Here is a 12,970-nt window from a genome sequence, read left to right on the forward strand (position 1 = left end):
TAATGATGATGAAACTCAAAAGCTCCTCGAGTGGATTGGAAGTAAACAAGTGATCTTGGTATATCAAAATTGCGATTAGATTGCGGTCGTAATTTGGTATCCTCGCTAAGCATGCAAGTACAATCTGATCATGTTGATGATTTAAACCAAGCTTCTCATTGCAAAGTTCTTGATCCAAAATACATTAAAACAAAAGGAGCCCCTTAGAATCTTAGGAAAAAAAGTTCGTTGGAGAAGTTTTCCAAGAAATCGAAGGTAAAAGATATTCCTAATACTTTGTTGAAGTATGCTTCTATCAGATTGAATGGGAATAGAGAAGAGATCGGATCGAATAGTACAGATCAGATGAGCTCGGTGTTCAGATGAGTTCATGGTCCAGATCGAATAATGGGATTAGATCGAAGTGATGGTCAGATGAGTCTTCGGATGAGTTCATGCAGATAGATTGCTCGAGTATTGTGACTTGGTTAGAAGTCAGATAAAGTTTCCGTAAAGCTGGAAGCTTGAAGGCAGATCGATGCAGATCGAAGTACAAGAGCAGATCAGACTGATAAATGAAGTCTTATCGGGTTGAACCATGTTGATTTTATAATTGGGCCGTAAGTTAATGTTGACCTAAAGCCCAAGATGAAAGTCGGTTTAATTTTTTATATAAGCAGATGGAAGATGGCCGCAACGAAATAACAGAAAATCAAATTCTTCAGAATATATTGAGAGAGAAGACGAAGAGATTTCGGAGTAGAAAACTAAGCGTAGATTGTGACGGAAAGATTCAAGTATCAATAGCTTGAATCGTGTCTGTATCTAGCTTGAGAGTTTGTCTTAGTCCATCTTTGTAATAAGCTCTGTTGATTGAGCTTGGTTGTTTCTGTTGGTGATTAATAAAAGTGACTGAAACGACCCTGACTCAACTTTTAAAATTAACTAAATAAAATACGGATTTCCAAAAAATATTTCGGCATGACCTCTCTGTTTATATTACAACCCACCTGTCACAGACATCATTCAAAAATAAAACGACCAACAATGCTAAATAATTCAGACCGAGAAACGAACGAAGACCTGAGAAGAAGATACGACAATTCAACCATAACAATAATTAACACTTTGATATTTGCATGCCCAAAGACAATCAATAAATCTTTACATTTACATTAATCCAAGACATAATAAAAGAATATGAAATGTTAAAATAAACTTTTGCGGAAGACTAGCATAGGTCGGAGGGAATGTGCCATGCCCGCATCGCAGTCCACTCGGTAGTCTTGCCCCTCAATCTCAATGAAATACTCGTCACCTGAAAATAATAAGTGTAGTGAGTCTAAAAGACTCAGCAAGAATATGGGGGGGGGGGGGGATAACGAGTACTACGTAAATACAAGCACACACAGATTAAAAATAACTGATACTAAAAATACCTTTGTTTTGTGCCCTTACTTCAAACAAGTAAATAAACTTCAAAATAAATGAGAGAACATGAATGAAACATATGCATGGCTAAGTCATGTATAATCAATGAAACTACATAAACTGTATCTAAATCTTTAACTGAAACTGTGAACTTAGATCCTTGATTGTGACCCTGAGGTTTCGATCATGATCATGGCTGCAGTGCAATATGCCGCAAGGAAGTCAGGATAACACCCAACTCGATCTTGCCCTGTATTTGGTAAGGTAGGTCAAGATGCCTCTCAACCCCACACATACACGTCATTTCTATATTTGGTAAGGTAGGTCAAGATGCCTCTCAACCCCACACATACACGTTATTTCTATATTTGGTAAGGTAGGTCAAGATGCCTCTCAACCTCACACATACACGTCATTTCTATATTTGGTAAGATAGGTCAAGATGCCTCTCAACCCCACACATTCACGTCATTTCTATAGTCACAACCATCTCACTTCGTTCATAAAAATATTTTCTTTCATACTTTCTTTCTTGCCTTGATATAAGAATTTAGCATGCATATGTAGATGTAATGTACTTGAAAATATTTAATCAATGATCATGCAAGAGACTCAAATGTGAATGACCGGGATGGTGATTTAGGAGACAACCAAAGGATGGGAAAACTAAACCATAATGTAGCGCTTAAGACAATTCGAGCGGTTTGCCCGTAAAATTTGTAACTTTCTCGATTCTTAATCAAAAAGGATTCCGCTTGAAAACACAACTCCCACACACTTAAAACTAAGAATAGAAGTCATTCTCAATGCACCCATCATCTCTAGACCAAGCTAAAGTCTCCCATTTCTGGGCAGCAAGCTCATGTGTCTAGAATTCTGCACCTATTTCTTCAAAGTCTTAGAGCTCGACCAAAACTTAACCAAATTACTTTCCGCTTGAACCGTAATATTCCTAACGTCATAGGTTAAATTCAGACCCGAGCCCATAACCAAAATCTGACTTTAACCCTGTTTTAAACATTAAATTCCGGACAGCAACTTATACACCCAAAATTCTGCACCTCTTAGATCAAATGCTTAGAACTTAAGGAAAACTCAACCGAATTGAATTCCGTTCGAAACGTCAATTCCCTAACACCATAAGGCATCCCCTAGCCCTGACCCCTCTCCAAAATCCAGCCTCTAACTCAGTTGATATTCCACATTTCTGGGCAGCAATGAAGCTTCCAGAAATCTGCCCAAAGCCCACCTCCTAAACTCACTCCAAGACCTATTGAATTGTCCCACGATTCTTAAACCAATATACTAATATCGATGACAACATCTAGGCACATCCAAAAGCCTCTAAACAATCGCCCTAACCCCTTCCCAAATGCTCAAACCCAGCAACCAAAATAGTCCCCAAGTTTCTGCCACTCGGTCAGTCCCTCTCTCATTCTTTAGTCACCTCCGGTTCAAACTAATGCTACCACGTGAACTCCATATCACCCGTGGTAGCTCCTAAATCACCACATCCATCTATACCATCAATCACACGATAGAAAACAAACAAGATTGCCACATTTATTTTCTGGGAAAAGTTTCAAAAGTAAACAATTACAATGACAGTGGCATTCAAAGCTTTTATCTCCAACATTTATCTCATAAGTGCAATAATAAGCTAACCATAAGCTAACGACAATAAAATTCCAGTGAGAAAAGTAAATATAATCCCAGCCGTGAGAACTGAGAAGAACAGGGCACGATTCAATCCAAAATAAAAAATAAGGAGTTGAAATCTCTAAAATCGAATGCTAAACATAATAATCATATATAGAACACGAAGAATAAACCACAATCTTGCCTAACAAACAAAATCAAAAGGGGAAAAGATATAGCCTGAGCCGCGGCCGAAATGGTGGGGCCGAAATGGGGCTGAAATCGTGCTCAATGGAGGAGGAAGTATCTTCGCCCAGTTCGCCCAGGTAGTGTTTCGCTGGAGAAGAAGGGAGATGAAGGAGCTGCGGCGGCTATGGAGGTGAATCGATGGGTGCCGATGATTTCTTGGAGAGAAACAGTGAAATGTCGTGAGAGGTGTGTGTGTAGGCGTGAGGTGTGCGTGTGTTTGAGGATGTAGGATTGGGGGTTAGGGTTATGTCTTTAAGTCTAAGTGTGTAAGGGTGTAAAAGTGCTATACACAAAATAACAACTTAACTTTAAAGGAATTTAGGCTAAAATTTAGAAATTAAATACAATACTTTAAATATTCTGATGTCACGGCAACGAGTACAATATTTAAATAATAAGAAAAATGATTAGAATAATTTTAGACAAACTAGACTAACGTTTAAAATAATTTTAAAAAAATACACAAGAGGAAATAAAACCTTTAAAATAATCTAAACAATAATATATATATATATATATAAAAGATTTGAATAAACAAAGTCTAAAACTTTTAAAATGATTTGAACAATTAAAAAGGATTTAAAATAAATAAGCTAGACATTTAAAATCATTTAAAATAATTAATCGCTAAACTTATGCTATTTAAAATAAATAAGTTGGGCACTCAAGATATTTAAACAAATAAGCTAAACAATTAATTAAAATCATTTAAATATGCAAGTTTAAACCTTTTAAAATATTAACACAATTAAGTTGCACAATAAAAATCATTTAGACAAATAAACTTAAACAAATAAAAACATTAGTTAAATAGTTAGTAAAATAAAATCATTTGAACAAATAATAAAATATTTTATTAGCACATATTTTAAAATAAAGAATTCAAATCAATTAAACGTAAAAATAATAATCATAACGTTTATTAAATTTAATGCATGCGATTTAATAGATTGGATTTTAGGCATCACAATTCCTTCCTCCCTTAAATGAAATTTCGTCCTCGAAATTCAGGACTTACTAACTAGGTTCGAATACCTTAGACCTGATCAACACTAAGTTTTCCAACTTAGCACCTACCTGAGTTGGTCCAAGTCAGCTTTCGCTGCGCACTCTGATACTTACTGATATCTATATCATCAAGGACCAGACTAACTCTTACTGCAAAATAAATTTGCAAACTCCTATTTATCCCCAACTGTTTCTAGCCTAAAAGAAATTTCTAATCACTGTTCCCACGGGACTGTAAGAGTTTTTAATTCGCCAACTAAACTCCTAAAATATCTGATGCCTGACTTAGCTCGATAACCTTAAATCCTGGATCGCAACTACATTCAATAAATTTCCGCAAAACCAATAAATAATTTATGTCGACCTTACTTCTAACTTGAAAGCTTTCTAACAACGAAACTATGCTTAATGTCTATTTACCGATTAAGCTTAACACATATGATCTATAACTCAAAATCTTAAGAAATTCACCAGTTCAGAAAATTCTTAGCAAATAACACCAAACCTTTCTAAATAGGATAACCAAGGGACTGTACAATTATACATTGATAAACCTCTAGATATGAGATAGATCTGACCCATACTTCCACATCTAAACTCTATGACATGCCCAAACAATAAAATAAATTACCTATCTCCTCAACAATCACGCACGGATCAACAAAACGAGTTATTTTCCTTATATTCCCAAATCTTTAATATTACAGAACAAGGATATCTTCAAGAACATCTTAATAACCATTTGAAATTCTAAAGACCTATGGCACTTATTAGCAGTGCCACGCTTAATGATCATTGACTATGCCCAATCCCTTATTAGATACTATAACTCGCAACGCTTCTAAGGATGATTAAAATTTTCTTAAGCAACGACTCTAGTTCAGCTAACTTACAAGCGGGCAACTGACTCTCATCAACTTAGGATTGATCGACCTATTTTTATAAATAAATCTAATCCAATCCTTGAAGCGAAAACATACCACGAGTTATTATCCATTTATTGGATTAGATCGCCTCTAAGTACCAAACAATTCTTACATAACGCCTGAATACATATCTCAAATCTCTAGTTCAACTCGACAGCAAGTCTTAAGATCCAAAAATTCCCAAATTATTATGTGTTTGACCTTAATTCATATTTCAAGAGCTTAGTATGCAATTGGGCACCTCGAAGAGTTTGCAACCTGGTCGAAAAGACTTTCTAATTGATCCTCCAATACCTTAGTATTTTCTCAATAAATAAATCTATTGCTTATCCAGAAAACTACCTGAACGTCCTATTCATCCTTCTATTCCCATAGTTGGTGCAATATCCTTACCGGTTGACATTCACAAAATCTGAGAATTTAAATGTAAAGTACCCAAAAGTCCCTAGTGACAACTTTATTTCCTAACTCACATCTGTTGGCCCATTCAGCTTACCAAAATCACCTGTTTACTCTAACGATCCTATTTAGAATTGAATCAACCTATTCAATTAATTTACTAGCTAGTAGTCTACTCGCTAGAACTAGTTATAACTAGTAGTCGACATTCCTCGGATCACAACAATAACTTAGGATTTTATCTAGTACTAATACTAAATTTCAATAGTCTAAACACTTACTAAGCGGTTACGAGTCGATTCTCTACACCAGAATAGAAATGATAATTTGAAACTATGAACCACTCAAATAATTCAACATGATGGATCAGGAAAGGGAAACAGGCATACAAGTAATGCTGCTTAGTATGAAATGAAATAATGAAAGCATTACAAACAAACAAGCTGAAAATAAAAATCTAGATAAGTGAAAACAACTCACTCATAATTCAACTCTAGGGGTGAATGAATAATAATGGAGGCTCCATGAATAATAAATATGAGCCAACAAGATACAAACCTCGTGATCGTTCATAAGGGTAATGAAACCATGCTCAAACAATCAAAGCACAATTAAGAGCAATCGGTGTGACTTCGATCGAGAAAAGTCCACACAATTCAATAATTAGGGGAAACAACAGTCCTAAGACATATTCAGTTGTCAACCACAACATGAGTAGATCACCAAAAAGGAAGGCAAGGTGGATCTTACTCACATCAACATGTGGCTCTAGAACCAAAGAAGATTTCAAGAAGTGGGAAATATAAACAATAATTTATTATGAAGTTTAACCAAGGTCAAAGTAGCAGAATACAATGTTGACTGATGTCATATAAATCCATAAATGAACAATGGATGTGCAACGAAATCTCAAATGCTCAAAAGTGTATGTTGCAATGGATGCAAGCACAATTGAAGCATAAGGAAATTAATGATCGGAATAATGCTTCACAAAAATGAAAGACTCATAGTAACCGACTCCATATTTTCCAAAAATCATACTTGCCCAAATAAACAAAGAAAGTTCAAACTATCCATAATAATATAAAAATCAAGTTCGTATCTCAAGTCTTCACACGAGTTCTATTCATAAACTTAACTGACTAAACACATGTCTAGAAATTCTTAAATAAACTATTCGCTTAGTTGTACCCGATTAAGATCCAGTTATAAGAAAACAACTTACAATAATAGCACACAATTAATATTTCCTAATACGCAAGTTTAATGTTTCCCAACAAACTCCTACAATCTCATCAAATTACTAACACTACTTTATAACTCAAACAACAACCAAGTACTGTCCAAAACCGGAAGGAATATCAGTACACCAACTCCGTTTAACTTGAAACCGCATGCTAAAAAAATAAACATTTAAATGGTACACTTTAAACTACCAAAAAAAATTTTAAAACGAAAATAAACACTAAACTATGCACTTAAACAAATTAAACATCTAGTTTCAAAAAAAATATTCTAAAAAGAATGACATCAAAACATTTAAATTATTCATTCAAGTATGACTAACATATAAAATTCTTAAAAAAAAACTTACAGACTTTGAGGCGAGATTTCTCGAGTTTCTTGCAACCGGCAGTAGGCACAACCCAAACCAGAACCATGCTCTGATACCAACTGAAACAACCCTGACTCAAATTTTAAAATTAACTAAATAAAATAAGGATTTCCAAAAAATATTTCGGCATGACCTCTCTGTTTATATTACAACCCACCTGTCACAGACATCATTCAAAAATAAAACGACCAACAATGCTAAATAATTCAGACCGAGAAACGAACGAAGACCTGAGAAGAAGATATATACGACAATTCAACCATAACAATAATTAACACTTTGATATTTCCATGTCCAAAAACAATCAATGAATCTTTACATTTACATTAATCCAAGACATAATAAAAAAATATGAGATGTTAAAATAAACTTTTGCGGAAGACTAGCACAGGTCGGAGGGAATGTGTCATGCCCGCATCGCAGTCCGCTCGGTATTCTTGCCCCTCAATCTCAATGAAATACTCCTCACCTGAAAACAATAAGTGTAGTGAGTCTAAAAGACTCAGCAAGAATATGGGGGGGATAACGAGTACTACGTAAATACAAGCACACACAGATTAAAAATAACTGATACTAAAAATACCTTTGTTTTGTGCCCTTACTTCAAACAAGTAATAAACTTCAAAATAAATGAGAGAACATGAATGAAACATATGCATGGCTAAGTCATGTATAATCAATGAAACTGCATAAACTGTATCTGAATCTTTAAATGAAACTGTGAACTTAGATCCTTGATTGTGACCCTGAGGTTTCGATCATGATCATGGCTGCAGTGCACTATGCCGCAAGAAAGTCAGGATAACACCCAACTCGATCTTGCCCTGTATTTGGTAAGGTAGGTCAAGATGCCTCTCAACCCCACACATACACGTCATTTCTATATTTGGTAAGGTAGGTCAAGATGCCTCTCAACCCCACACATACACGTCATTTCTATATTTGGTAAGGTAGGTCAAGATGTCTCTCAACCCCACACATACACGTCATTTCTATATTTGGTAAGGTAGGTCAAGATACCTCTCAACCCCACACATACACGTCATTTCTATAGTCACAACCATCTCACTTCGTTCATAAAAATATTTTCTTTCATACTTTCTTTCTTGCCTTGATATAAGAATTTAGCATGCATATGTAGATGTAATGTACTTGAAAATATTTAATCAATGATCATGCAAGAGACTCAAATGTGAATGACCGGGATGGTGATTTAGGAGACAACCAAAGGATGGAAAAACTAAACCATAATGTAGCGCTTAAGACAATTCGAGCGGTTTGCCCGTAAAATTTGTAACTTGCTCGATTCTTAATAAAAAAGGATTCCACTTGAAACCACAACTCCCACACACTTAAAACTAAGAATAAAAGTCATTCTCAATGCACCCATCATCTCTAGACCAAGCTAAAGTCTCCCATTTCCGGGCAGCAAGCTCATGTGTCTAGAATTCTGCACCTATTTCTTCAAAGTCTTAGAGCTCGACCAAAACTTAACCAAATTACTTTCCGCTTGAACCGTAATATTCCTAACGTCATATGTTAAATTCAGACCCGAGCCCATAACCAAAATCTGAATTTAACCCTGTTTTAAACATTAAATTCCGGACAGCAACTTATACACCCAAAATTCTGCACCTCTTAGATCAAATGCTTAGAACTTAAGGAAAACTCAACCGAATTGAATTCCGTTCGAAACGTAAATTCCCTAACACCATAAGGCATCCCCTAGCCCTGACCCCTCTCCGAAATCCAGCCTCTAACTCGGTTGATATTCCACATTTCTGGGCAGCAATGAAGCTTCCAGAAATCTGCCCAAAGCCCACCTCCTAAACTCACTCCAAGACCTATTGAATTGTCCCACAATTCTCAAACCAATATCCTAATATCTATGACAACATCTAGGCACATCCAAAAGCCTCTAAACAATCGCCCTAACCCCTTCCCAAATGCTCAAACCCAGCAACCAAAACAGTCCCCAAGTTTCTGCCACTCGATCAGTCCCTCTCTCATTCTTTAGTCACCTCCGGTTCAAACTAATGCTACCACGTGAACTCCATATCACCCGTGGTAGCTCCTAAATCACCACATCCATCTATACCATCAATCACACGATAGAAAACAAACAAGATTGCCACATTTATTTTTTGGGAAAAGTTTCAAAAGTAAACAATTGCAATGACAGTGGCATTCAAAGCTTTTATCTCCAACATTTATCTCATAAGTGCAATAATAAGCTAACCATAAGCTAACGACAATAAAATTCCAGTGAGAAAAGTAAATATAATCCCAGCCGTGAGAACTGAGAAGAACAGGGCACGATTCAATCCAAAATAAAAAATAAGGAGTTGAAATCTCTAAAATCGAATGCTAAACATAATAATCATATATAGAACACGAAGAATAAACCACAATCTTGCCTAACAAACAAAATTGAAAGGGGCAAAGATATAGCCTGAGCCGCGGCCGAAATGGGGCTGAAACACCCAGGTAGTGTTTCGCTGGAGAAGAAGGGAGATGAAGGAGCTGCGGCGGCTATGGAGGTGAATCGATGGGTGCCGATGATTTCTTGGAGAGAAACAGTGAAATGTCGTGAGGTGTGTGTGTGTAGGCGTGAGGTGTGCGTATGTTTGAGGATGTAGGATTGGGGGTTTAGGGTTATGTCTTTAAATCTAAGTGTGTAAGGGTGTAAAAGTGCTATACACAAAATAGCAACTTAACTTTAAAGGAATTTAGGCTAAAATTTAGAAATTAAATACAATACTTAAATATTCTGATGTCACGATAACGAGTACAATATTTAAATAATAAGAAAAATGATTAGAATAATTTTAGACAAACTAGACTAACATTTAAAATAATTTTAAATAAATACACAAGAGGAAATAAAACCTTTAAAATAATCTAAACAATAATATATATATATATATATAAAAGATTTGAATAAACAAAGTCCAAAACTTTTAAAATGAGGGCAATTTGCTCAAAAATCCCCAAATGCAAATATGTTTTGCTTTGGGGTCCCTAGTCATAAAATGTGGTACAAAACAATACAAGATGTGGTACAAAACCATACAAGATGTGGTACAAATTAACAAAAAATGTGATACAAAAAAATGGCTAGGGAGTGCAGAGCAAAACATGTTTGCATTGGGGATTTTTGAGCAATTTGCACTTAAAATGATTTGACCAATTAAAAAGGATTTAAATAAATAAGCTAGACATTTAAAATAATTTAAAATAATTAATCGCTAAACTTATGCTATTTAAAATAAATAAGTTGGGCACTCAAGATATTTAAACAAATAAGCTAAACAATTAATTAAAATCATTTAAATATGCAAATTTAAACCTTTTAAAATATTAACACAATTAAGTTGCACAATAAAAATCATTTAGACAAATAAACTTAAACAAATAAAAACATTAGTTAAATAGTTAGTAAAATAAAATTATTTGAACAAATAATAAAATATTTTATTAGCACATATTTTAAAATAAAGAATTCAAATCAATTAAACGTAAAAATAATAATCATAACGTTTATTAAATTTAATGTATGCGATTTAATAGATTGGATTTTAGGCATCACAGTTGTTGCTCTCCCGTGGACGTAGGCAAATCTTTGCCGAACCACGTAAATACTTGTGTTGTTTATTGCTTTCGCGTGAGTGTTTGAGTTTGATCTGTGTGCGTTGATTTTATCTGTTCTGGGATTGTGTTATTGTTTTTGTGTGTTCATTTGCGTGGTGAATTCTCAAATACCAAATTTTTCGGATTGATTCCTAACAAGTGGCGCCGTCTGTGGGAAACTAAGCAAAGATGGTGGGATCAATGAAGTTTGATATTGAGAAGTTTACGGGCAAGAACGATTTCTCGCTCTGGAGGATTAAGATGCGTGCAATCCTGATACAACAAGGATTGGTGGAGACTCTTAAGAAGAAGGAGGAGTTGTCCAATGAGATAAAGAACAAGGATGAATTGCTCGAGAAAGCACACAGTGCAATTATTCTTTGTCTGGGAGATAGGCCTCTTCGGGAGGTGGCCAGAGAAGAATCTGCAGCGGCGGTGTGGCTTAAACTCGAAAATTTATACATGACAAAATCTCTGGCTAATCGTTTGTACATGAAACAGAGATTGTATTCCTTTGTGATTAAGGATGAGAAGAATTTTGAAGACCAGATCGAAGAATTCACCAAGATATTGGATGACTTGGAGAATATTGAAGTAAAGCTTGAGGACTAAGATCGGGCTTTGATACTTCTGAATGCTCTTCCAAAAGCATATGAAAATTTCAGAGATGCTTTGATATATGGAAAAGAACAGAAGATAACATTGGAAGAAGTTATGTCTGCTATTCAATCCAAGGAACTTCAGAGAAAGTCAAACACAAACACTGAATCACATGGAAAAAAGGTCTTACGGCAAGGGGCAGAAGTGATAAGAGGACATCCAGTGGGAAATACAGGCCAAAGTCCAGATCGAAGAGTCAAGGAAGATACCAGAACAGAAATTTGGGTAATATGAAGTCCTATGCTTGTCAGAAGGTTGGACATCTGCGAAGAGATTGTCCGAAAAGGAAAGGGAAGCAACAGGAAAAACCCAAAGATGATGGTACTCTAGCTGTAGCTACAGATGGATATGACTCGGCAGAAGTATTGGTGGTTTCTAAAGGTGATCAAAACCACGAGTGGATACTGGATTCAGGATGCTCCTTTCACATGTGTCCTATAAGATCTTGGTTTGAAAAATTGGAGGAATCAGATCAGGGCATGATACTGTTGGGGAATAATCAATCATGCAGGATAAAGGGCTCTGGAAATATTAGAATAAGGATGCATGATGGGATCGACAGAGTACTCACCAAGGTGAGGTATGTGCCCGAGTTGAAGAGAAACTTGATATCATTGTGAACACTTGATGCTCAGGGATATTCATTCAAATCAGGAGCAGGCAGTATCTCAGTGTCTAAAGGATCTCTGATTGTTATGAAGGCTGTCAAGAGGAACCTCCTGTATGTACTACAAGGTGAAACGATTGTTGTAAGTACAGCAAGTATTCAGGAACAGCAAGACAGAACCAAGCTATGACATCTGAGGCTTGGACATGTAAGTGAGAAGGGATTACATGAGATGTCTAAACAGGGTCTGTTAGGTGGAGATAAGATCAAATCACTGGAGTTGTGTGATAGCTGTGCTCTTGGGAAATCTAAAAGAGTATCGTTTGGTCAAGGAAGTCACACAACTGAGCAACAATTGGCCTACATTCATTCAGATCTATGGGGTCCTTCTCGGACAAAAACTCATGGTGGAGGCAGATACTTCATGTCTTTTATAGATGATTACTCAAGGAGAGTATGGATATTCATCTTAAAGACTAAGGATGAAGCTTATGACAAGTTCAGAGAATGGCTGCTAGCAGTTGAGAACAAGAGTGATCGAAGAGTTAAACACCTGAGAACAGATAATGAGCTGGAATACTTATCAGATAAGTTTGTCAAGCTATGCAAGGAGAAAGGCATTACCAGACACAGAACAGAGGCAGGAACACCACAACAGAATGGCCTGGCAGAGATAATGAACAGAACTCTTCTGGAAAGGGTCAGATGTATGTTGATCAATGCTTCTCTTCCTAATTCCTTCTGGGGAGAAGCATTATCTGTTGCGTGCTATTTGGTCAATAGGTGTCCATCCAGTGCAATTGGTTTCAAAACACCAATAGAGAAGTG

The 12,970-nt window shown here is 35.9% G+C and overlaps 1 long non-coding RNA gene across 1 annotated transcript; it reads right to left on the reverse strand.

Moving 5' to 3' along the window:
* Nucleotides 1–1,072: 1,072 nt before the first annotated feature.
* LOC140883905 (uncharacterized) lies at nucleotides 1,073–9,859 on the reverse strand. The gene is made up of 3 exons (XR_012150484.1): nucleotides 9,663–9,859; nucleotides 7,225–7,714; nucleotides 1,073–1,297 (listed from the first exon to the last, which is right to left on the reverse strand). It is a non-coding gene; the product is annotated as an uncharacterized lncRNA (long non-coding RNA).
* Between the last annotated feature and the right edge of the window lie 3,111 nt (nucleotides 9,860–12,970).

This window comes from Henckelia pumila, chromosome 2 (assembly GCF_033568475.1).
Source record: "Henckelia pumila isolate YLH828 chromosome 2, ASM3356847v2, whole genome shotgun sequence".
Lineage (NCBI taxonomy): Eukaryota > Viridiplantae > Streptophyta > Magnoliopsida > Lamiales > Gesneriaceae > Henckelia > Henckelia pumila.